The sequence below is a fragment of the Cnephaeus nilssonii genome (genome assembly GCF_951640355.1).
Source record: "Cnephaeus nilssonii genome assembly, chromosome: 1".
Taxonomy (NCBI): Eukaryota; Metazoa; Chordata; class Mammalia; order Chiroptera; family Vespertilionidae; genus Cnephaeus; species Cnephaeus nilssonii.
In genome coordinates this window covers 61,963,490-61,987,005 of record NC_137072.1, presented here as the reverse complement: position 1 = coordinate 61,987,005, position 23,516 = coordinate 61,963,490, and the positions used below count along the sequence as shown (strand labels likewise).

Genomic DNA, 23,516 nt, shown 5'->3' with positions numbered 1-23,516 from the left:
AGAAGCTGTGATCTAATAATGAACACAAACAGTGCTGCTTCAAGAACCTGGTGACAACAGGGTTGTGGCCTCCCTCTGCAGTTGGGCCCAGCCCACCTCGGACTCATTGGTGGGCAGCTATGAGCACTGAGAGACAACTCCATCATTTCTCTCATGGAGGGTATCAGCAGCAGTGGCAGTGACAAGCTTCTGACTGCAAGTGATGTTCAGGCACTTGATTTTCAGGAAATGTTTGAAAACAACAACAAAGCCCAACATTACAGAGCACACATGAATTATCTCTTGAGGAATCCTGGAAATCCAGGAAGTAGGTGAGAAATTTTCAGGAGTCTGGAGGTCCTATGAGAGCACGTGAAGCTAAATTTGTTATTAATGTAATTGGAATCCAGTCCATTCCTCAAGCTGGCAAGTTTTAAAGATGGTGATTTTTGCCTAACAGAAGTTTGTGGCTAACTTAACTCTTCATTTAATTCAAGTTATCATTCATGGTATTGAGAAGACTTTCCCATTAAAAGAACTAGACAAGAGAAAGGGGATCATTCAAACAACAACAAAGCAAGAGAATGCTTATTGCAATCTGAGTAATTGAAATATATTTTCTGATCAAAGGGAATAGAGTTTATTCTTCTTTGAATTCATATTATTGGCATAATTTAGTAACTGTTTTGAGAGGTTAAAAAACTCTCTTTTGCCCTTCACACTCTTAAGACTATGTATGAATATGAAAACTATATAAAAGCTCTTCTCTTTGCCCTTCCTCTTTTCTTCTCTCTCTCCCTCTTAATCTCCTCCCTATTTTCTCTCTCTCTCTTCCCTCAGCAAAGTAACAAGAATAAAGAAATCATCCCTAGCCAGTTTGGTTCAGTGGATAGAGCACCAGCCTGCGGACTGAAGGGTCCCAGGTTTGATTCTGGCCAAGGGCATATGGCCAGGCTGTGGGCTCGATCCCCAGTAGGGGGTGTGCAGGAGGCAGCCAATCAATGATTCTCTCTCATCATTGATGTTTCTATCTCTCTCTCCCCCTCCTTTGCTCTCTGAAATCAATAAAGATATATATATATATATATATATATATATATATATATATATATATATATATATAATAAAGAAATCAACCAACCAGCCCACCAACATGGCTCAGTGATTGAGCGTCGACCTATGAACCAGGAGGTCATATGGTTTGATTCCTGATCAGGGCACAATCCCAAATTGCAGCTCAATCCCCAGTGTGGACCATGCAGGAGGCAGCCGACTGAGGATTTTCTCTCATCATTGATATTTCTCTCTCTCTCTCGCTCCCTCCCTCTCTGAAATCAATAAAAATATATTAAGAAAAAAGAAATCAACCAAACATAAACAAAGATTAATATTTATAGAACATGTATTGTGTATAAGGCCTGCTAAACACTAGCACTATATGGGCATTTTTCAAAATAAAATAGAAGCTCTACTAAATGACATCCACTTAGTCAAACCACTAGATTAACTGATGTTCTCCATTCCTGCTATAAAACACACAGACAAATGCCTGTGGTCTCTTAGTACCTACCAATGGGCTATATCATAGTATACTGCACATTTATGCTTCCTCCATCTGAGTTATAATTATTACCAAGAACCATTTATTCCCTTAATAGTGTCTGAGTACCTACTATGTGACAGGTACTGTTCTAGGAGCTAAGGACACAGAAGTGAATAAAACAAAAATTCTGTCTTTATGAAGCTTACATAAAAATCAATTGTTTCAGTTTTCCAAACTCTTAATGTGAGTTATTATTGCTAATGTAATTAGGTAATTTAATTTTTATATACTTTATTAAAAATAAGTGCAAAATATATTTTTCCTATTGAAAATGAAGTTGAAACTTAAAAATGGCTAAAGTGGTAAATTTAAAAAAATATATATGTTTTTATTGAGTTTTTAGAGAGAGGAAGAGGGAGAGAAACATCCATTGGCTGTCTCCTGCACTGCTTTTTGCATGTCCCTACTGGGGGGTCAAGTCCACCTGGAAGCATGTGCCCTGACTGGGAAGCAAATCAGTGACCTCTCATGGGACAATGCGAAACCAACTGAACCACACCAGCTTGGGCCTGAAGTGGTAAATGTTATGTTATATGAGTTTTACCACAATTTTTTTAATTGATTTTTTTTTGAGGGAGAGGAGGGGGTAAAGGGGGTGATGGTGGAGAAGCATTTATTTGTGTTCCACTAATTTATGCATTCCTGAATGGGGATCGAATCTGAAAACTTGGTGTATGGGGACTATGCTCTACCAACTAAGCTACCCAGCCAGAGCCTGTTTTACCACAATTTTTATAAAGTGGAGTTGAATATTGTAGAAAAAATAAATTATTGCCACAAATTATCATGGGGCAAGAAAGCTGGAATATATTACACAAACGTAGAAATATTCTAAACTCAAATTATTTTACACATGTTCTCTAGTTCTAGGTTTCCTTTAACAAAAACCAAAACAGAACATTGTACATTTTGCACTTGGGAAGGGTTTATGTGAAAAAGACAACCTGGAACTCTCAACAGCAGATTCATAGTCAGATGGCCTTGGCTAAGGAAAGATTGGCTAATAAATGCATGATAGGTTTTGAGTAAAAACAAAATACTTCAGCTACATGTGTATAATTTTTTATAGTTCTCTAACTTTTTAGATGCGCCGAAGAGCTCCTCATCCTAACATCTTCAACTCTCTGACATATTTCCTCTCTTCACGTGATTATAAAAAGCATTTTTTCCCATTTATATGAATGTCATCAGCCTGGATTTGGCCCTAAACTGATAGTTTCTGTAGATAAGACCATTTTCCTCCCAAGTTTTCTATTAGACATTATAGAGTAAAATGCAAAAATCAAGGCACTCAGCTTTTAAGAAAATTTTCACGAAGTATTGCTTTGTTTTATTTAACACTCCAACTCCACTTAAAGCCTTAATGATTAACTTTCTTGCACAGCAGCTCGATCAGTGTGAAATCATCCCCTTTAAAACAGAACATTAACTTGAAAGCTTAACTTCTGATTTAACCTCCATGTCTGAGAATACTTAAAAAGGTTAAGATTAGCAGCCATGAACCCTAAGGCAAGTCCCTGTAGGTCAAATTTAGAAGACAGCATATTCATATTCAATTACTCTGTGTATGTTCAAACATGGCTAAGTTTCAAACAACAGAAGGGTTATGCTTATGTGCCATACTCCCTTCATCCAAAGTGAATAGGTGGTTACGTAACTTGCCAGGGCAAGTAGTAGAAATGAGTCAGACAGAACCAGCCCTAGTAAAAATTGTGAATTAGGCAGTTTGAGTTCAGTGCCACACCCCTTTAGTACTACACACTCTTTCCCGATCCTCTCCCTTGGTATCATCGCCCTGAGGGTCAACCTCATTCAGCATACCTTTCCCCCCATCCAATGGCACTCTATCCCTGTTTCTCTTCCACTCATACCGAAACTAGTTTTCCCTCTTTCCTTCCTTCCCCGTCATTAATTAAAATTTACCTCTCCAGTATCTCTTGTCCTCAGGGTTTAAAGTGACAACTACCTCATCTGATAAACCTATCTACGCTAATGTTCAAAGAGAGAAAGCTGGAAGGTAAAGTGAATTTAAACCTTGACCTTCTAAAGTTAACACCTTTGGAGTTTAACTCATTAGTGACTGAAAGTGAAAATTTCCAGCAGAAGAATATTCAGGGGAAATATTTTGGTTCAGGTAGGGCCATGAGGCACCTGGCAAATCAAAGAGGAGTAGATAAATGCTTTTAGTCTAACAGACTGCCAGCCCTATTCAGAGTCACTAACAAGCCCTGGTCAGTTTGGAGTCAGTTGGGGGAAATTGGAAAAGAGATAAGAATCTTTGATTGGCAAAGAAAGTGAAAGTTACAGAAGCACCACAATTAAAATTTTTTCAATTAACTTTTCATGGGACTAGCTAGCCTTGGTACCTAATAGGTATATATAAATATTTTTTTTTAAAATGTAGCCCTGCCTATGTGGCTCAGTGGTTGAGTATTGACTTAGGAACCAGGAGATCACAGTTTTTTTTGTTTTTTTTTTTACTGATTTCAGAGAGGAAGGGAGAGGGAGAGAGAGAGAGAAACATTAATGATGAGAGAGAATCATTGATGGGCTGGCTGCCTCCTGCATGCCTCATGCTGGGGATCAAGCCCAAAATCCAGGCTGTGCACTGACTGGGAATGGAACCATGACCTCCTGGTTCATAAGTCAATGCTCAACCACTGAGCCACTCCGGCCAGGCCTAATAATTTTTTTTAAGTTTCTCTTCAGAATAAAATAAATTATTTGAAAATATTTTTTCTCATTTAGTCTAAAACCCAAATTCCAAAAATATTTATAGATATTGTTGTTGCTTGATTTTTTTAAAAAAAAATAATGCTTTAAAGTTTATAAATAGTCTTCACGTACATATTTCATTTAATCCTGTTGAATACTGAAAGAACATTACCGACTATTCTTATTTCCTTCACTTTATAAATGAGGAAAAGATGCTCAAAGAAGTTAAGTGGCTTGCCAAGATTTGTACTTGGGTCTTAAGAGTGCAGCTGCTGTGCTCTTTTATTGTCCTGAGCTACCAGGCTGCCGCCCAACATTTAGACTTATCTGAGCCATTGCTGTCATGTAACTCTACATCCTTGGGGAATTCTCACATTTTAAAGAGAGTTCAGCTACCTCCAAAAGAAAATAACCTGTTTATTCAATGGACCTGAGGGTAATTGTAGTCCTATCTGGTTTCCATCGGTGCATTTTTTTCCCTAGCTAATTCTTGGTTTACTTGGAAGTGTTACCACTGCCTCACAAAGTCTTCCTTAAGCACTTGTCAGAGTTTGTGCTCCAATTACCTGCTCATGTTTTGGTGGATTACTTGTCTGGCTTCTGCTCTCACCTGGGCAAAGTTCCTATCATAGTCCTTACTCTGTAAGCAAGAAAGGAGAACATGTTTCTGGGCTTAAAGAGGGGGAAACACTAACATGGTTGGTACAAGCCAGAATACAAATATTTCACATTGAGATGAACACAAGAAGCCACCTGGGAAAACATTGCTAGTTACAGATTAAATTAGCCCAGAATTCATTTCAACCTTTGAGGCAAAAGTGATATTTTTATACAATTGGCATTTAAAGAACACAATCTTAACAGTTTGGAGCAATATAAACCCTTATCTGGATTTATGGAAACATATAGTTGATCTCCCTAGAAAAATACAGAAACATACATACTTGGAATATAGTTTCAACTGGTCCACTATGGGGTGATCTATGGGTCCCACATAAAATATTCCTGACTTAGAGTGTATGACAAGTATGGCCCCTACAAGAGTAACATTCTGAGGCCCATGGGCCACTTGGGAGACCAACTAAATTTGTGTTATGGGTCAGCTATCTGATTGCTTTAGTATTAGTAGCAAAAATCTATGTTGACTTTTTATAACAAAAGTAACACATGCTTGTAAAGATTCTAAATAGAAACACCTCAGAAATGGCATGTTTTCTGTAATTCTAATCCTCAGAGAAACCATTGTTAGCAGTATGAATATTGTCAATATATGAACTTTTGAACAATAATCAGATCATACTGTACTGCTGTGTGGTTTTATCATTAAATAATATTATGAATAGACCACAGTTTATGTAAGCATTTTACTACTATAGACATGTATTTTTAATATTATAATTGCTAATAATACTGCAATAAATATTCTTGATCATATCTCTGATCATGTATGTAAATATTTATTTAGTGCAAATTTCTAAAATGTGGTAAGTTAAAGGATATAAACATTATGAATTATGAAAAACATTGCAATTGCACTCCCAAATGAAATAAGCCAATCTATAATCCTACCAACAATAATGGGGCATTACCAATTTCACCTATTTTCACCAATAGCTGATATTATGGCTTTAAAAATATTTTCCTAATTTGATAGTTATATGTACTAGTTCATTTTTGTTTTTAATTTAAACACTTGTTTTACTCTCAAATATTAATTGCCTTCCTGGATTTCTTTTTTTGTAAATTTCCTAATCATCATTGTTTTTATTTTTATTTATTTATTTATTAAGTGAGGCTTTTAATTGTTGTTTTCCTTCCTTTTTTTTTTTTTTTTTTTTTTAAATTAAGGGTCCCTTACTGGTCCTGCTTCCATGAGTGGCCAGACCAGGTGGAAAAGGGGAGGGGAACCAGGCAGCATGGGGAGGGGTTATCTTCACAACATTCCATTTATACACAGAACTGGACAGACAAGCACAGAGTCACTATTGCGGTTAGAAGTTGGCAGCATGGGAAAGGTGGTGGGGGGAGGAACAGGTTGCAATTAGGGGTGTCGTTAAAAAGGATACAGGCCCTCTCCAAAAATGGGGTGCCTGGGATGGGGAGGACTTGGTCTGTTTCAACCCAAGAGGAATCAGAAGATCAAAAGCAGTTTGGGAAGGCCAGAACCGTCAGGGGTGGAGAGAGAAGGAAGGTCCAGGGGGTGGGGGGCTGTTTGGCAACTGGGCGAAGGGATTGCCCTCCCGCTGCTGGGACCCCCAAGCCCCTCGGGTCTGGCAGAAGAGGGGCAGCCTGCAACCCTCCCCTCCCCCACACAGGGAGGTCTGGGGCTGCCAGATGCTCCAGGCAGGGGGCTGGAGGGGGCTCACAAGGGCTTGCCCTCCGGGGAGATGACAGCACTGCCCCCCAGCTTCCCTGCCAGAGGGCAGCGGTCCTTGACCTCCTGGAGCAGTTTGCCTGTAATTCATGCTTGATCCCCGTCAGCTTCTTCTTGATGGCATCCTTGGAGCTGGCATAGATCCTTTTGCTCTTAAGAGGCGCAGACTCAGGGGCCCAGAAGATAAACGCCAGGTCCTCCTTCTTGCTCTCCTTGGTCTCAGAGGTTGCATCCTCCAGGGCTTAGCGTCAGTCTTTGCCCGGCAGTATCTTGACGAAGGTGGCGTAGGGGCGTCTACTGTCTGGCCCACATCACCTACCAGGGTCTCCTTGCCCTCTTCCAGAATGATGTTCTTGTCTTCACTCAGGCAGAAGAGCACCACCTTCTTGTGCTTCTTCACCTCCTCTGGTGGCGAGGACTTCCGTTACCTTCATGTCATGGAACACTTTGGTGACTCCATCAGAGACATGTTTCGGAAAGCTAAAGGAGAGAGCAAGAAGCTCCTGGAAGGATGAGCGCTGCGGCAGCTGCTGCGGGATCCGACTGAACCCATGATTGTTTTTATTACCATGTAGAAGCTTCATATTTTATATAGTGAAATTTACAAGTTCTTTTAAGGTTTTGGGAACAGCTGGGTAGCTGTTGCTACCACCCAAATAAATTCCATGTAAATAAAAAAAAAAAGGGGGGGGGAGCAAAAAAAACAAAGCCCTAAAAGTTCTAGAAGAAAACATGGGAGAATATTTTTGGTAGCAGAAAATAAAACGTCTTGTAAGCATACAAAAAGATACTCATGCTCTAACTGGTTTGGCTCAGTGGCTAGAGCGTCGGCCTGGGGACTGAAGGGTCCCAGGTTCGATTCCAGTCAAGGGCATGTACCTTGGTTGCGGGCACATCCCCAGTAGGGAGTGTGCAGGAGGCAGCTGATCGATGTTTTTCTCTCATCGATGTTTCTAACTCTCCCTCTCCCTTCCTCTCTGTAAAAAAAATCAATAAAAAATATATTTTTAAAAAAGGTACTCATAATAGAATTGAAAATTATTCCTGGAACGAGATTTTGTACCTATTAGATTGGCAAAGGCCAATTGGCATATCATTTGTAATGTAGTTCTAGGTTCTATTTGTTAATATTGTATTTTAATTTTATGTTATATCTGAAAGGCGATTAACCAGTAGATTTCTCCTTTGTGTACTCTTTATCAGGTTTTGGTATCATAGCCATTTAAAAAAAAAAACATACAAAACTGAAGGATTGTTGGTGAAAAAGCTTTGAAGGCAACCAGTTGAAATGACCTTGAATAAAAAAAGAAAGACAAGGAGAGTATTTCAGATCTTGCTTCCCAGCAATTGTCATCAGTTTGGACTCAAACTCATAAAAATTCTCTACAGGTTTAGGTGTTTATTACATGGACACAATAAACGCAGAACAAATACGAGTCCTTGTTAGCTTTTCTTTCTCAACTTCTACTTGTTGAGATTTCTTAGAACTGCAACCTTGATCCTCTGGTCTTTATACTCCCCCCAAAGGAATCTCATTCACAGTGTGGCCCCACATTTCTAAATCTAGCTCAAGTCTCTCTTCTGATGTCTAAATTGATATATCCAAATGCTTATTTTTCATTTCCATTTCAAGGTTTTATAGATAATTTCATATTTAACACTATGTGTTTTTTATTACTCTTTAAAAATTATTTATTTGGGAGAGGGAGAGAGAGATAGAAACATCAATGATAAGAGAGAATCATTGATCGGCTGCTTCCTGCACACCCCACACTGTGGATTGAGCCCGCAACCCGGGCATGTTCCCCAACTGGGAATCGATGAACTGTAACCTCCTGGTTCAATATACTATGTGATATTGAATCTAAGAAGCTATTGATTGTAAGTCACATTTATGTCGACTAAGATAAAAATAATTACAGCCGATTGAACAGCATGATGCTAAGATACTCTTGAATCTTACCCTTGTAAGATACATCTCAATTTCAGATATGTTAATTTTTAAAATAATGTGATAAAAAACAAGAAAGAAAAAAAAAAAGAAAGATGCTTACAACACTGTAGTTTGTCTATTTTTGTAACAATTTCCAACACCATACTCTTTATACCTTCTTTCTGACATAAATTCCAAGCTATTCCAAGTATTATGGACATTGCTTTCCCTTCCAATAAATATATGAACTTTCAGTGGCAAACAGAGGCAGATGTTCCATGAAGGTTTTTATTCCCACAAACGTACCTCACCCTCTCTATCTTTTCAGCCTGACACCTGAACCAGAACATACAAAAACTCCTATTTCAGAAAATGGAGCAGGGCTGGGAAATGAATACCAAGCCTTCCTCTCTCCAGTTCAGGTCTCCTCGCTGTTATTTACTTCCAGCACTGTATTCCTGCTGCTGCTCTCCAGTTTTATATTCTTTCTTGCAACTGTCTTTCCTCATCTTTGATTCATTTATCCCACCACCTACTTCAAAACCCAGTTTAAATTTCCTTCTCCCATAATCTGGCTAATCCAGTTTATTCCACATACCACAGACTTTCATTTGCTACTGTATTTAAAGTTTGGCTGTACATTCTAGCTATAATTGTTCTCAAATTGTTTCAAAGAGTAGCTAGTTTTCTTTTTTAGGCTTTGAGGTTAGCTCCTTGAGGGCAGGGACCTTATCTTAAAACTCTGCTGGGCATTTCTCATTGTGTTTAGCACTGTGAGTAAGGACATTCACTGCATACTTGCAAGGCATATTTCACTGAAGACATCCATCACAGTTGTTCATTTAGTAAATGAGATAATGCAAATGCAAATGCTCGCCAAAGGTAAACCATTACTATTAATTCCCTCATTCATCATACATGTACATCAGCCTCAGGGGCTAGGGAACCTAGGATTGCAGCTCTTTGTCTCAGATCTCTCCATTTTGGAGCCAACCAGGAAGTTTAGATTTGCCTAGGGCCCAACACTAAAGGTCCAAGACTGCATTTACCCCCAAAATGGACCAGGTTAGCTTTGATATCTGAGAATAAAAACCAAACAATTGAAACTCAAATGACAAGATACCATTTTCTCATGAATTCGGCAGAACTACCTTGTAAATTGCTGAAACCCAAATCTTTTAGCTTGCAGGAGTGCGATAGCTGCTAGGACATACCTTTGCCACGTTGTAATGTGTAGTCCCTACATAAAAAAATGGATGGTTTTTATTTTATTTGATTAGGGGCTCAGTGCATGAACTCGTGCACCTTGAAAGGAACTGTGGGCCACGAGGCCGTGGTGGGCACAGGGGTGGATCTCGGCCCATCCTCCACACCCCTGCCCGGCCCCTCCCACCGTGCCTCCCTTCCCCCGCCCTTGTCTGCCCTGCAGCCCCACTCCTGCCGCTGTCAGCAGGTGCAAGCAGCGGCTGCTGCCCCGATCGCCCCTCAGGAGCAGGGGGAGGTGGAGAAGCCTTCAGGGGCGATCAGGGCAGGCAGTCGCCGCTTGAACCCTCTGATGGCGCAGAGCGATTGGGACCGGCGCCAGGTTCTGGCAGTAGATGCGAGCACCAATGGGACCAAGGCGTGTGGGAGCAAAGAATTTTCAGTAACCACCAGAGGCTCACCCAGATGATAGCGACCTGTGCCCTGCCTTGGTCTGGTGCCACCCCGCTCAGCTGCTCCACCATCCTGCCATGGCTGATGCTTGCCATGTTCCGTGCACACCCCCTGGTTGTCAGCACACCTCATAGTGACCAGTTGTTCGGTTTTTCTGCAGGGTTGTTCTGCAGTTCTGTCTATTTGCATATTAGGGTTTTATATATAATATATAGATATAGATTACGTTAAATGTTTTACTTAAATTTTTAAATTTTAAGATTGTTTTAGTTTCAGACTGAAAAATAACAGGGCAAAAACTTACAAACTCTTTTAAAAAATATGAGCATTAGCGTTTTCCAGAGGGCATTTGGGGTTGACAAGCGCTGCCACCACACCTTTAAGATCACTTTACAGCTGTGGGAAAACTCACGGAGCTGTTTTTCTTGACCCCGCCATTTCCAAGAGGCTATATGGCTGCAGGGAACGGGCACAGCCCTGCCCTTTATCTCTCTCCTCCTCCTCCTCCTCCTCACCCTTTCAAAGCCAGATCCGCCCGGTGAGAATTTGGAAACCAGGCTGCAGGCCAGAGAGGGCGAGGGGGGAGGGGTTCTTTAGGACGATGGGGGAAGAGCACTCAGGGAGGCATTTCTCTCTCCCTCGCACTCCCCAGAGCCTCCCAGGTCTGTGTCTGAAGTTGGAAGCGCGGGGGCGGTCTGGTACGTTCTCAACTTGGCCTACAGTTCGGAGTCCGGACTGCAGGGGCTGAGAACCCTGCGCGAGGCCATCAACCTGAGCTCCTGGCTAGAAGAAGGACGCGAGAGCCAGGCCCCAGGCACCGGTTGTCATGAGAACCCGAGCGCCGGTCTCCCCGGCGACCTCGTCCCTAGGGAGAAGGCGGGGCTGAAGGCCGGGTGGGCCAATCAGGCCGAGGGAAGCGCCGGGGCAAGAGACCCGCGGCCCTCCAGGAGCCCCGGAAGGGTTGAGTGACAGGGACGGGGGCGGGGCCGGCCCGGCCGCCCGAGGTGGAGCCCGAGTTGGGCGACTACCTCTCGCGGCCGCGGCGCGGCGAGGGTGACACACGGTGATCTCGGCCCCCGGAGACCGCCGTGCTGGCGAGCAGCCCGCCTCGGCTCCCGGGTCCGCCTCGGCCGCCGCGGCCGCGCTCGGAGCCGGCTGTCGGCGTGGAGCCGCCGCCCCGCGCCTGACGGGTTTGGCAAAGCCCTCGGAGGCGCGCCGGGCACCGGAGGGCGAGAGGCTGCGCGAGCGCTCCCGGGTCCGGCGGGGCGGCCGGCCGGGGTCGCCGCCGGAGGGGCGTTTCCGAGGCGGGGAGGCGGAGGAGGAGATGCTGCTCCTCTTCGCCCCCTCCCCAGGCTCCGTCTCCACCTCCGTCGGCCCTCGCCCGCACCCGCTCCGGGGAGAAGAGGTGGTGGCTCTCCGCGCCCGCGGCGGCTGCCGGCGGCCCGCCCCGACGCCGCGTCCCCGCCGCGCGCTCCAGTAGCTGGACCGGGTCTCCCGCCGAGCCGGTAAGGACCGGGGCGGCCCCGGGCTCCGGGCTGCCTGGGCAGAAGGGCACACACAGCCAAGGACACCGCTCGCCCTCTTTCTCTTCCCTTTGCCTTGGCCCCAGCCCCCTAAAAACCAACTCCTCTGCTGCCCTGCTGGGAGAAACTTTTCTTTGGTTTCCGTGGCGGGGTGTTTCTGTACGTTCGAGTCGGGATAGGGAAGGGGATGAGATGGACATTTCATTTTGCATTAGGTAAATCCACCTCCTCCGCGGCGGAGAGCCGGATTCTGGGGAATGCAACCCCCATGGGGCGAGTGAGCGGCCGTGGGGTGATCGGGAGTGACGTTGTCCCGTCGGGCTAGGGCAGCTCCGCTCCGCGCGTGCTAAGGGAAGGGCTCCCGGAGTCTGTTTCCAATTTCTGCAAATGACTGTGGACCTGGTGCGGCGAGAGGCCGCCCCGAAGAATGTGTATATGTAAGGGCTGGGGGAGAGGGGGTGGGGTGGTGGGGGGGGGGTGGGGGGGGGTGGGGACGGGGGCCGCGGGGGCAGAGGGAGAGACACTGCCTGGTGCAAGCTCTTTTATTGCTTTTCTTCTTCGTGCGCGAGTCACCCCCCTCCCCCTCCGCTGATTACAGGATCCTGTAGTAGGGAAAGCTGGAAAGCTAAAGTTTGGTCAAGTCGAGCAAGTTCTTAGGAAGTTTCATTTCCTACTGTTGTGAATCTATTGGAGGAGGGGAGGAGGGGAGATGGGGGGAAATATGACCGCTAAAATAGACTTACAGCAAGCAATACGGGTTTCATTGGCCTGTAGATGCGATGGACACCCCCACACACGTCCTGCTGATCTCTAAGACAGCCTTGTGTCATTTTCGTTTAATTGCATCTTTGAAACAACAAACGCGGTGACTTCATAGGGAGCTGCCGGGAGCTGAGTTTACCTCTCAGAAAATGGGGCAATCGGGTTTGTTTTCAAGGCGGGGACCTAAACAAAATGTGGGACACCTGAGCTGTTGGTTGACGGGGCGCTGGCAACTAATTAGCAAGATTTTAAAATTTGTATCTGCAGAGTTTACTAAAGGATGGAGGGGGGGGGGGGAGAGGGAGGAGGATAAATGTCGCTGTATTATGAAACAAGCGTTGGTATTTTCTCAAATTCTTTATGACTAGGTTCTCAGGGTTCAAGTGAAAACTTGCTTCATGCTCATTGGTCGCTTGTGGTAGGGCTATGATACAAATTATTTCTCGTTTTAATGTCATTAGCATTTTAAAATGAAATGCATGCATATATTGACTCAGTGCATTCATACAAGAGCGAATTGAATGCTTTGTCATGCAATCCTAAATTTATTATACTTTTTCATAACATTGTGTTCTAACTTCGTTGTAGAGCCTTTGTGGGAGTATGTGTGGGGGAGAGGGCAGGATGGAAGCGGGAATTAAAAATAGAAAGGTAACTAGGGTTAGTTATTAAGAAAAAGAGACTAATTTATAGTGTTCTTCACTTTTTCAATTGGAGAATTATGACTTCCTTTACCATTATGAAGGACTGTCTTTTGCATTTACATTTGTCCCACCAAAATTTTAACTTTAATGTAAAGCCTACTTATTTTTTGGAGGGTGACCACCACCCTCAAAAAATTCTTATAAATAGCTTTTCATGTCACAAGTAACACACAATATACACAAACCATTGAAACCAGTGTCAATTTAAAGGATAGATGTCTTTTTTGTTTGTTTGGTTACTCCTCATCCAAGGATATTTTTCCATTGATTTTTATTTTATTATTTTTAAACATATTTTTTGTTGATTTTTACAGAGAGGAAAGGGGAGAGAGAGAGAGAGAAACATCTATGAGAGAGAAACACCGATCAACTGCCGTCTGCACGCCCCCTACTGGGGATGGAGCTTGCAACCAAGGTACATGCCCTTGATCGGAATCAAACCTGGGACCCTTCAATCCGCGTGCAGACGCTCTATCCACAGAGCCAAACCAGTTAGGGCTCCATTGATTTTTAGAGAGAGTGGAAGGAAGAGGGTGAGACAGAGAGAAACATCCTTTGAGAGAGACACATGAATTGGTTGCCTCCTGCACACGGCTTGGCCAGGGCCGAGGAACCTGCAACGGAAGTAGGTGCCCTTGACCGGAATCGAGCCTGGGACCATTCAGTCCGAGGGCCAACTCTCTACCCACTGTGCCAGACTGGCTAGGGCAAGGATAGATTTCTATACCATCTATGAGAGGAGTCAAAAGTTGTAAATACCTTACATTATCTTTTTCTGTAGATATTCCTCATAAATTCAGGATGTGAATTTGAGAATTGTTAATCAGTTTTTAGGTAGAAGATAGGTGTCAATATTTAAATGAATGGAATTTATGTGTTCTTTCTTTATTATTAAAAAAACAGGTCAACCTTAGCTGGTTTGGCTCAGTGGATAGAGTGTCGGCCTGGCGACTGAAGGGTCCCAGGTTCAATTCCAGTCAAGGGCACATGCCCAGGTTGCGGGCTTGATCCATAGTGGGGGGTGTGCAGGAGGCAGTTGATCAATGATTCTCTCTCATCATTGATGTTTCTCTCTCTCCCTCTCCCTTCCTCTCTGAAATCAATAAAAATATATTTAAAAAAAAGAAAAATAGGTCAAATCATTGCTTTATTTCACTTTTAATTGATTGAGGATTAGTGGAAGAGCATTGTAGCTTCTCCTATATCAGTTCTATATGTATATTTCCAGCTCATCTTATTGCCCAGCTCCAAACATAGTGGAGAAAAGGACTATTGGCCCCCTGGCTGGTTTGCTCAGTGGTTAGAGTGTCGGCCTGCACACTGCTCACGGGTTTGATTCCCAGTCAAGGGCATGTACCTGGGTTGCAGGTCCAACCACAGCCCCCATTAGGGGGAGTTCAGGAGGCAACGAATTGACTTCTCTCATCTAACATCGATGTTTCTCTATCTCTATCTCTATCTCTATCTCTGTCTCTGTCTCTGTCTGTCTCTCTCTCTCAAAAATCAATGGAAAAAAAGTATCCTCGGGTGATTACAACAAAGACTATTGGGGATAAGCTGCCACTGCTTCTTATGCTTTTTTGACAGTTTGTAATTTTTATTTTTATTGATTTTAGAGAGGCAGGGAGAGGGAGAGGGAGATAGAAACATTAATGATGAGAGAGAATCATTGATAGGCTGCCTTCTGCACGCCTCCTACTGGGGATTGAGCCCACAACCCAGTTATGTGCCCTTGACCGGAATCGAACCTGGGACCCTTCAGTCCGCAGGCTGACACTCTATCCACTAAGCCAAACTGGCTAGGGCAAGTTTGTAATTTTTAAATAAACTACAAAACATTTTTTTGTGGTGTAATTATATTGTACTGTAACCCACCCATCATTTGGCAATAACTCACTTTAATTCTAAATTGTAAATACCGTATTTTCTGGCGTATAATACCCCCGACTTTTGAGAATATTTTCCTGGGTTAAAAGGTTGTCTTATACGCCGGAAAATACGGATAATTAATACCATTTGAAATTAAAAGAAACACTACCATACTCCAAGTCAGTGCATTTAGGAGTTATTCCTGTCAACATATTCTTACTTTGGCATATACGTTGTACTATTAATTAGAATAGTGCATTGACGGTATTCTGTCTGGCCTCTGGTATAACCAAGTGTGACTCATTTGTGTTAGTGTCACTTTACAAGGTAGGGACCTGAAAAAGGACAAAAGATATTGGGTCTCAGGAAAGGATTAGTGCTGATGGGGAAGGGTGACGGTTCCTTGCTCTGGATTTCCCAATTTTTCTCTGAAAACCTTTCTCTTTTAATTTGAAAATTAAGTTAGCTTTTAATGAGTAAATTAACATAGGCCTTTAAATGGCCTAAGTTAAAGAGTTTCATACTCATTGTAAGAAATGAGTGAGTATATCTACAAGCAAAGAAATGTCTTTGGCTGCATACTACATCTATGCCTAATAAACAGTTTCCTATTTTATTTCTATTAAAGTGCCTGCACGTTAGAATCACCTGAGTAGCTTTGAAATATCTTTATGCCTAAGATTCAACCCAGACCAATTAAATCAGAATCTTGGGGGAGAGGGGATAGGGGTGCAGGGAGTGACACCGATGCATCCATATTTTTGGAACTTCGCTAAGAATTTAAACATGGAGCCAACCTGTGAACCAATATTCTAGTCCTCCCTAGAAGGTCAGTATTAGAAAACTGGATTCCCACCAATGCAGCAACATTTTTATATTGAATTATAGTTCTTTCTTCTATATAAATCACAAGTATTTCTTTAGAAATAAACTTAATGTCTCAGAAGCATCGATGTATATGCCCATCTATAGGACTTTTTACTGTTGGAATGGAATCAGAATTTAAGATGCAGATATTTCCCTCTAGTTTCTTAGAGCTGCACTGTCCAGTGTAGTAGTTTCAGCCACAAGTGGCTATATTTAAATTAACGAGATAACAATTTATAATAGTTCCTTATTCCTGCTAGCCATATTTTTTTAATTTTTAATTTTTTTAATAATATATTTTTATTGACTTCAGAGAGGAAGGGAGAGGGATAGAGAGACAGAAACATCAACAATGAGAGAGAATCATGGATCAGCTGCCTCCTGCATGCCCCACACTGAGGATGGAGCACGCAACCCGGGCATATGCCCTGACCAGGAATTGAATCGTGACCTTCTGGTTCATAGGTCAATACTCAACCGCTGAGCAACACCAGCTGTATTTTAAATGCTCAATAGCCACTTGTAGCTACTGTATTGGATATCATTACAGAAAATTCTTTATTACCTATAGATTTTAAAATTTGTATTCTAATTTCTCATCATTCACATATAAATTTATAATTTAAAATTATGTATTTTTGATAGTTGTTTTTTAAGTAAGGGGAAATGCCACATTTTCGATGTTCACATTACCTCTTTCTTCAGTGTGTTGTACCTAGTTGTAAGGTTTTCCTTTTTAAAAACTTAACAGAGAGGAGAAACTTTAGTGTCTTTGTGTTTATTATTTATATCAGAATGCTCTGAATCTAACCAAGAGTTTAAAATTTCCCTCGTGTATGCTGTCAGTTTCTGGTCTGGAAATAGAGAAAGTCATCATTTCAACTCAAGTGTTGGAAATTTGATTCAAGGTTGTTGTTTTTAATCTGGTGAAGGTTCTTTTGACTTTTATAAATGGAGACTCTTAGTTCATCTGATATGATCAATTTTTCAACAGAAAGTCATCTTATTAGTTTTAACATGAACGTGCAGATGCACAAGAGACTTTATTTTTTTCCCATATGGGAAAACATCCCCTTCAACACGAATGAGGTTTCTAAACAATTTGAAATGGTTGGAAACTAGAAGTATGTTTTGAATTTTAATGATGTTTTAATGGTATTAATTACTGATGCATAGTTTAGAAGAAACTGTACTGTGTAGTTTATCTCACCTGCAACTCCTCCTTAAACATGTAAAAAAAAATTGAAGTTTTCTCTATTGATTTAGTGTGTTCTGAGTAGAAATGGAAACCAGTTGTCTTAAGTTAAAAGTATTCTTTCTTTAGTTTTTCCCTTATTGGTAGGTGGTGCATTTCTTTTTACATAAACATGCTTTCTTATCTACTCACATAAGACAGATTTGCATCCAGAATGTTGTGGGTTTGTGTGGGGTTTTTTTAAAGGATGCCTGATGGAATGGTTTGTATACAATATCACTTTCATGTATTAATGCTTTTCCACTTGGTTCTAATGTAGTCCGTGGAACAAAAATGAGATATTCTGGTTGAATAACCTACATTAAGGTTGACTGTATAACCTGAGAATGTGGTGAAAATATTCAAAATCGGTGGTTTTTGAAGAAAGATATAATCTGGAAAATTTTTTAAAAAGAAATTTTGTTTTTCTTAGCACTGCTTAAATATTAAACACGTTTTCTAGAAAATATAATTTTTAAAATAAACATTTAAACTATTAAGGGATGATTAATTGTTTTAGGTCTTAGTGTAGTCAAATATCTCTTCTGGAAAATATAATGTAATTCAGTTTTTGAAGTGAAAAGAAATAATTAGTGTTTTGGTACAGGAATTTCTCTTAATGTAAGGTTCTGAATAATAGATTCATTTCCTCTTTGTCTTTCATTTTCTTGATTTATGCTGAGATGTAGTTACACGGTATTATTTCAACATAATGTTGATTAATTTCATTCTTTACACAATCTGTTTTAATTTTATTCTGATGATAGCTTCTTATTCTTAGCTTAAGGAATGAGCTTGAGACAATGATTGAAATGTAACACATCTCAGTTTTCTATGTGCTATGTGAAAATTTACTTAAGCTAAAATGTATCCTTGTAGCTGCACTTGAAAGCTGGAATAGCTGTTTTGTTAAAAACAAACGAACAAAAAAAAACCACAAAAAAAAAAAAAAAAAAACACCCAAAACCTAATCATTAAAAAAATAATAAATATAATAGAGACTTTAGTCCAGGAATATTCAATTATCAAATCAAAACTAGATATACTTTGAAATTCTGGCACTGCTTTGAGGTGTATGGAAATGAATAAAAAATTATAGTACCCAGCAATACTGTTACTTCACTTATCCTCCAATGTTTATAGTTTTATCATTCTTATCATTAAAATAAAAAAAATCTAAAATATATTGTTCTCTATCATTAAACTTAATGGGGATTTCCTTCAACTCAAATAAAATATTTTAATGTGGTCACATAATATATCACACCCATTGTAACTGAAAACCAAACTGAGCTGTTTTAAAAATTTTTATCTGAATCTTTCCCAGTGTGTTTGTTAGTGCATGAAGATTTCTAACTACAAAGGGATTTCAAGATTGTATTGACATACTAAGATTTAATTGAAAAATGGATAATATTGTTCCTCCACCTCACAGGATACTAATGACTCATTTTTGGTGAGCCAAACCAGTTGACTTCAGTGATGAATCTGGTCTGATCTGTCCACATTCTGATGCCCAGCTCCCTTTTTAATTGTTCTGTATTCTGTAAATACTAGAGGCCTGGTGCACGAAATTCGTGCACAGGGGTGTGTGTCCCTCAGCCCAGCCTGCACCTTCTCCAATCTGGGACTCCTCAAGGGATGTTTGACTGGCAGTCGGTCATCCCTCTCACAACCCAGGACTGCTGGCTCCCAACTGCTCGCCTGCCTACCTTCCTGATTGCCCCTAATCGCTTCTGCCTGCCAGCCTGATCACCCCCTAATCACTCCCCTGCCAGCCTGTTTGGCCCTAACTGCCCTCCCCTGCAGGCCTGGTCACCCCTAACTGCCCTCCCCTGCAGGCCTGGTCCCTCCCAACTGCTCTCTCCTGCAGGCCTGGGTCCCCCCCAACTGCCATTCCCTGTAGGCCCGGTCGCCCACAACTTCCCTCTGCTGGCCTGGTCACCCCTAACTGCCCTCCCCTGCAGGCTTGATCGCCCCCAACTTCCCTCCCTTGCAGGCCTGGTCCCTGCCAACTGCCCTCCCCTGATGGCCTGATCGCCCACAACTGCCCTCCCTTTCAGGCCTGGTCCCTTCCAACTGCCCTCCCCTGCTGGCCATCTTGTGTCCACATGGGGGCAGCCATCTTTGACCACATAGGGGCAGCCATCTTCTGTGTTGGAGTGATGGTCAATTTGCATATTACTCTTTTATTAGATAGGATACAGTGAATTCCCATTTTCTTACAGGCACTTTACTAAGCACTGGTGATTCACAGAGAAGACAGATTTTCAAGACAGCAGATAAATGGAATAGCCTGTGGCTACATAGCTTTAATTATCTGAGTTCATGCCAAGTAAATCGATGTATTGATAGGACATAGTGACACAGAACAGCTGTGAAGAGAAAATTAAATAACATGTAAACTTGGAAAACTTTATAAACATGTGGGTAACTATCTGAATATATATGCATTGTTTTTTTAAATATGGTTTTATTGACTTCAGAGAGGAAGGGAGAGGGAGAGAAAGATAGAAACATCAATGATGAGAGAATCATTGATTGGCTGCTTCTTGCATGCCCCCTTCTGGGGGTCAAGCCTGCAACCCGGGTACATGTCCTGACCTGGAATGGAACTGTGACTTCCTGGTTTATGGGTTGACGTTCAACCACTGGGCCACACTGGCCGAGCTGTATGAATTGTTTTTAGATGCAGCTGTGCATGGTGTTGACCACTCCTGTTTTATTTAGAGAGACAATATAGCATGGCATTTAGAGACAAGACTCTGGATCCAAGCTGCCTGGGTTTTGATTCCCACTTAGATTTACCAACTCTCTGACCTTGTGCAAGTTTCTTAACCTCACTGTACTTTATTTAGTTTCTTCATCTGCAAAATAAAGATAATACCAGTCTTCTTTTTAAAAAATATATTTTTGTTGATTTTTAGAGAGAGAGAGAAACATGGATTTGTTGTTTCACCCACTTATGCATTCACTGGTTGATTCTTGTATGTACCCTGACTGAGGCCAAACCTGAAACCTTGGTGCATCGGGACAACACTCTTAACCAACTAAGCTACGAAGCCAGGGCTAACCAGTCTTCTTTCATGAGATTGTTGTAAGGACCAAATGAGTTAATACATGTAAAACATTTACAGTAGTGCCTAGTGCATACCAAGTATTTTATAAATATTAGCTATTATTATTTTTGGTATATACTAGTACTAGTATTTGATTTATCAGTTAATTTTTTTTAACACACTGGGTAAAGGTAATAAATGAACTTAAATGTGATTGTTTGTTGCAAAGTTATGGACCTACTCTGTTCCTTGGGCTACATGTTTCTTCTACTCGTTACTTGGGCTCGTTGATATATGTAGTGTGTGCCTGATTTTCACACATTTCCTGGAAAATAAATGTCCTCTTCAAGCTATTCATTTTAAAAATATATATATTTCTTTATTGATTTCAGAGAGGAAGGAAGAGGGAGAGATAGAAACATCAATGATGAGAGAGAATCATTGATTGGCGGTCTCCTGCATGACCCCTAGAGGGGATCGAGCTGCAACCCAGGCATGTGCCCTTGGCCGGAATCAAACTGGGGACCCCTCAGTCCAAAGGCCGACGCTCTATCCACTGAGCCAAACCGGCTAGGGCAAGCTATTCATTTTAAGAACTGTACATCTCCTGTTTTGGAGTTACTTTTAGAGCATATGACATGTTGTTTTGACTATCTTTTCTAGTGGCACATGTGTTCTTTGAGAGTAAGTCTAATTCAATTAAATAATGCATTTATTCATATTTTAGAAAGGTGAATAGTTAAGGAGTATAATTTGAATAAAATTAAAAATCATTGCCTGATCGGTGTGGTTCAGTGGTTGAGTGTTAACCTATGAACCAGGAGGTCACAGTTCGATTCCGGTCAGGGCACATGCAGGGTTGTGGGCTTGATCCCCAGTAGGTGGTGTGCAGGAGGCAGCCAATCAATGATTCTCTCTCATCAATGATGTTTCTATCTCTCTCCCTTCCTTTCTGAAATCAATAAAAAATATATATTTTAAAAAATGAAAAATGATTATAAAGTAAAAGGAGTGATTTTTTAATGTATGTGTATTGATTTCAGAGAGGAAGGGAGAGGAAAAGAGATAGAAACATCAATGATGAGAGAGAATCACCGAGGACATGGGTATATATCCTCCCAAAGTGTCTATTTTGAAAGGTAACACTCCCAAACTTATAAATTCTAGTATATTTAACTGTACACGGTCACAGTGTCACAAAAACAGAGCTGTTATTTAATGTTTGTGAATCTTAGGTTTCTGTGCCTCTGGGAGTAAGTGTTGTGTATCATAACCTAAAATTCTATATAAAGTATTTGTGGCACATTTCCCAACAGATACTGTGTACACTTTAGAACCATTGATATCTTAACATACCTTGTGAATCTCCAAGATGATATCAAATATATCACTTTTCCGTTATTTGACAATTTAACTACAGAATTCATAGTACATCTTTTAACATCTATACTAATAATCTATACTAATAAAAGGGTAATATGCTAATTACACCAGGTCAACTGGACATCTTCTGGATGTCCGAATTCCTTCCAGACAAAGCCGCCACAGTGGCAGGGGCCAAGGCAGAGGTGGTTAGGGGCGGTCAGGCCAGCAGGCAGAGTGGTTAGGGGCAATCAGGCAGGCAGGCAGGTGAGCGGTTAGGAGCCAGCGGTCCTGGATTGCCAGAGGGATGTCCCCGTGGGATCAGGCCTAAACCGGCAGCGGGACATCCCCTGAGGGGTCCCGGATTGGAGAGGGTCCAGGCCAGGCTGAGGGACCCTCCCCCACCATGCACAAATTTTGTGCACCAGGCCTCTAGTGTTTCATAATAGGAGCACTGATTTGGAAAATGCTGCTTGAGATATTCGTTGTGTGGTGCCCTATCCAAGACCATTGCAATGATTTGTTCTGCTTCTTCCAGTTAGAAATTACATTGGGTTGCTAATACAAGAGACCTAGCATATCAATGGACTAAAAGAAGGTAGAGATTTATTTTTCCTTCTAACATATACTAGTAAAGTCCAGGCATAATACTCCAGAGCTGACCAAGACATCTTTTATTGTTCTTCTTGGCCTCCTCAGTACATGGCTTTCATCCTCAGGATGGCCTCATAGTCACCAAATGGCTCCTAGCATTCTGTTCAGAATGTCCTTCCAGGCAGAAAAATATGGAAGAAATTGGGAAAATGGCAAAAAGGGTGTGCCTTCCAGCTGAGTCAGATCCTTTTAAAGAATTTTCTCGAGAGCCTTATCCAATGACTTCTGTTTGTATTGGCCACCCCTACATTTAAGGGAAGCACTTCAGAAAGTGCTGATGGAGGAGGCAAGATTATCTGTTTTTAAGTATGGTTTGGGGAGTGGTGAAGAATTGGAAGCTTTAGGAGCAAGGTAAAAGTCAGAAATCATTGCTGTTGGTAAAGTAGAGGGAGAGTGATAAAGGGCTTCCTGGCCTCATCAGTTTGAAGTTGAGTAATTTGAAGCTGGGAATTGTAATTTTTTGCTGGGAACTTGGCTGTCCCAAAACTAATTAAAGAGAGGAAATATTAGGGATCCAATTATTTTCTCTCCAGACTTCTTAATATCTGATCTCCATTTGTTTCCAGTTTAGTGGAATTTGGTTGTAATATGCACAGTTAAGGGGTTTGGTGTTATTGACTTCCCACTTGATATCTAACGCATAAATGATGCTGATTAAAGTGGCTTTACCTAGAGTAGGGGTGGGGAATCTTTTTCTGTCAAGGGCCATTTGGATATTTATAACATCAATTTAAAAATTAGCCTGCTATATTTGGTCAAACATTTAATTAACTCACCCGTAATCCCTTGGCAGGACCAGACCAAATGATTTTGCAGGCCTTATATGGCCCGAAGGCTGGACATTCTGCACCCCTGACCTAGAGGATATTTAAGAGACTGGATTCACTTTCCGTGGAGACTGATTCATGACCATTAAGATTACTAGTGTTTGGTACCTTTATACTTTTGCATGGTTTGATACTTAATTCCTTGAAATAATATGGCTCATTTATACAATTTAAAAAATCAGTATTCAACCTACCATTGAAACATTAAATTGAGTTATTGTTAACCTTTAACAAGAGAAAATTATTGTATTTATTTTCGTTCTTAAATGTTAGCGTTCGTGAAAACTGAATCTAGGTAGTATCATGATTTGTTTATTTAAATTCAAGCATAAATTAGGAATCATAATGTAGTAGAAAGAATACAGATTTTGAATTTAGGTAGTTTTTGGTTTGTC

General features: G+C 41.4%; 1 protein-coding gene and 1 pseudogene across 9 annotated transcripts in view; one reads left to right on the top strand and one right to left on the bottom strand.

Annotated features, from left to right (window-relative positions):
• Positions 1 to 6,659: 6,659 nt before the first annotated feature.
• LOC307092554 (cofilin-1-like) lies at positions 6,660 to 7,255 on the bottom strand (annotated as a pseudogene). The gene has a single exon. The product of its transcript is annotated as a cofilin-1-like (transcript).
• A 4,372-nt stretch (positions 7,256 to 11,627) lies between these two features.
• The window catches only part of PTPN13 (protein tyrosine phosphatase non-receptor type 13), a 199,370-nt gene continuing 187,481 nt past the window's right edge, over positions 11,628 to 23,516 (top strand). For all 8 annotated transcript variants that reach the window (XM_079770823.1, XM_079770825.1, XM_079770824.1 and 5 more), the window contains exon 1: positions 11,628 to 11,765. The gene's annotated coding sequence lies outside the window, so the exon portion shown is untranslated. The remainder of the gene's footprint in view (positions 11,766 to 23,516) is intronic.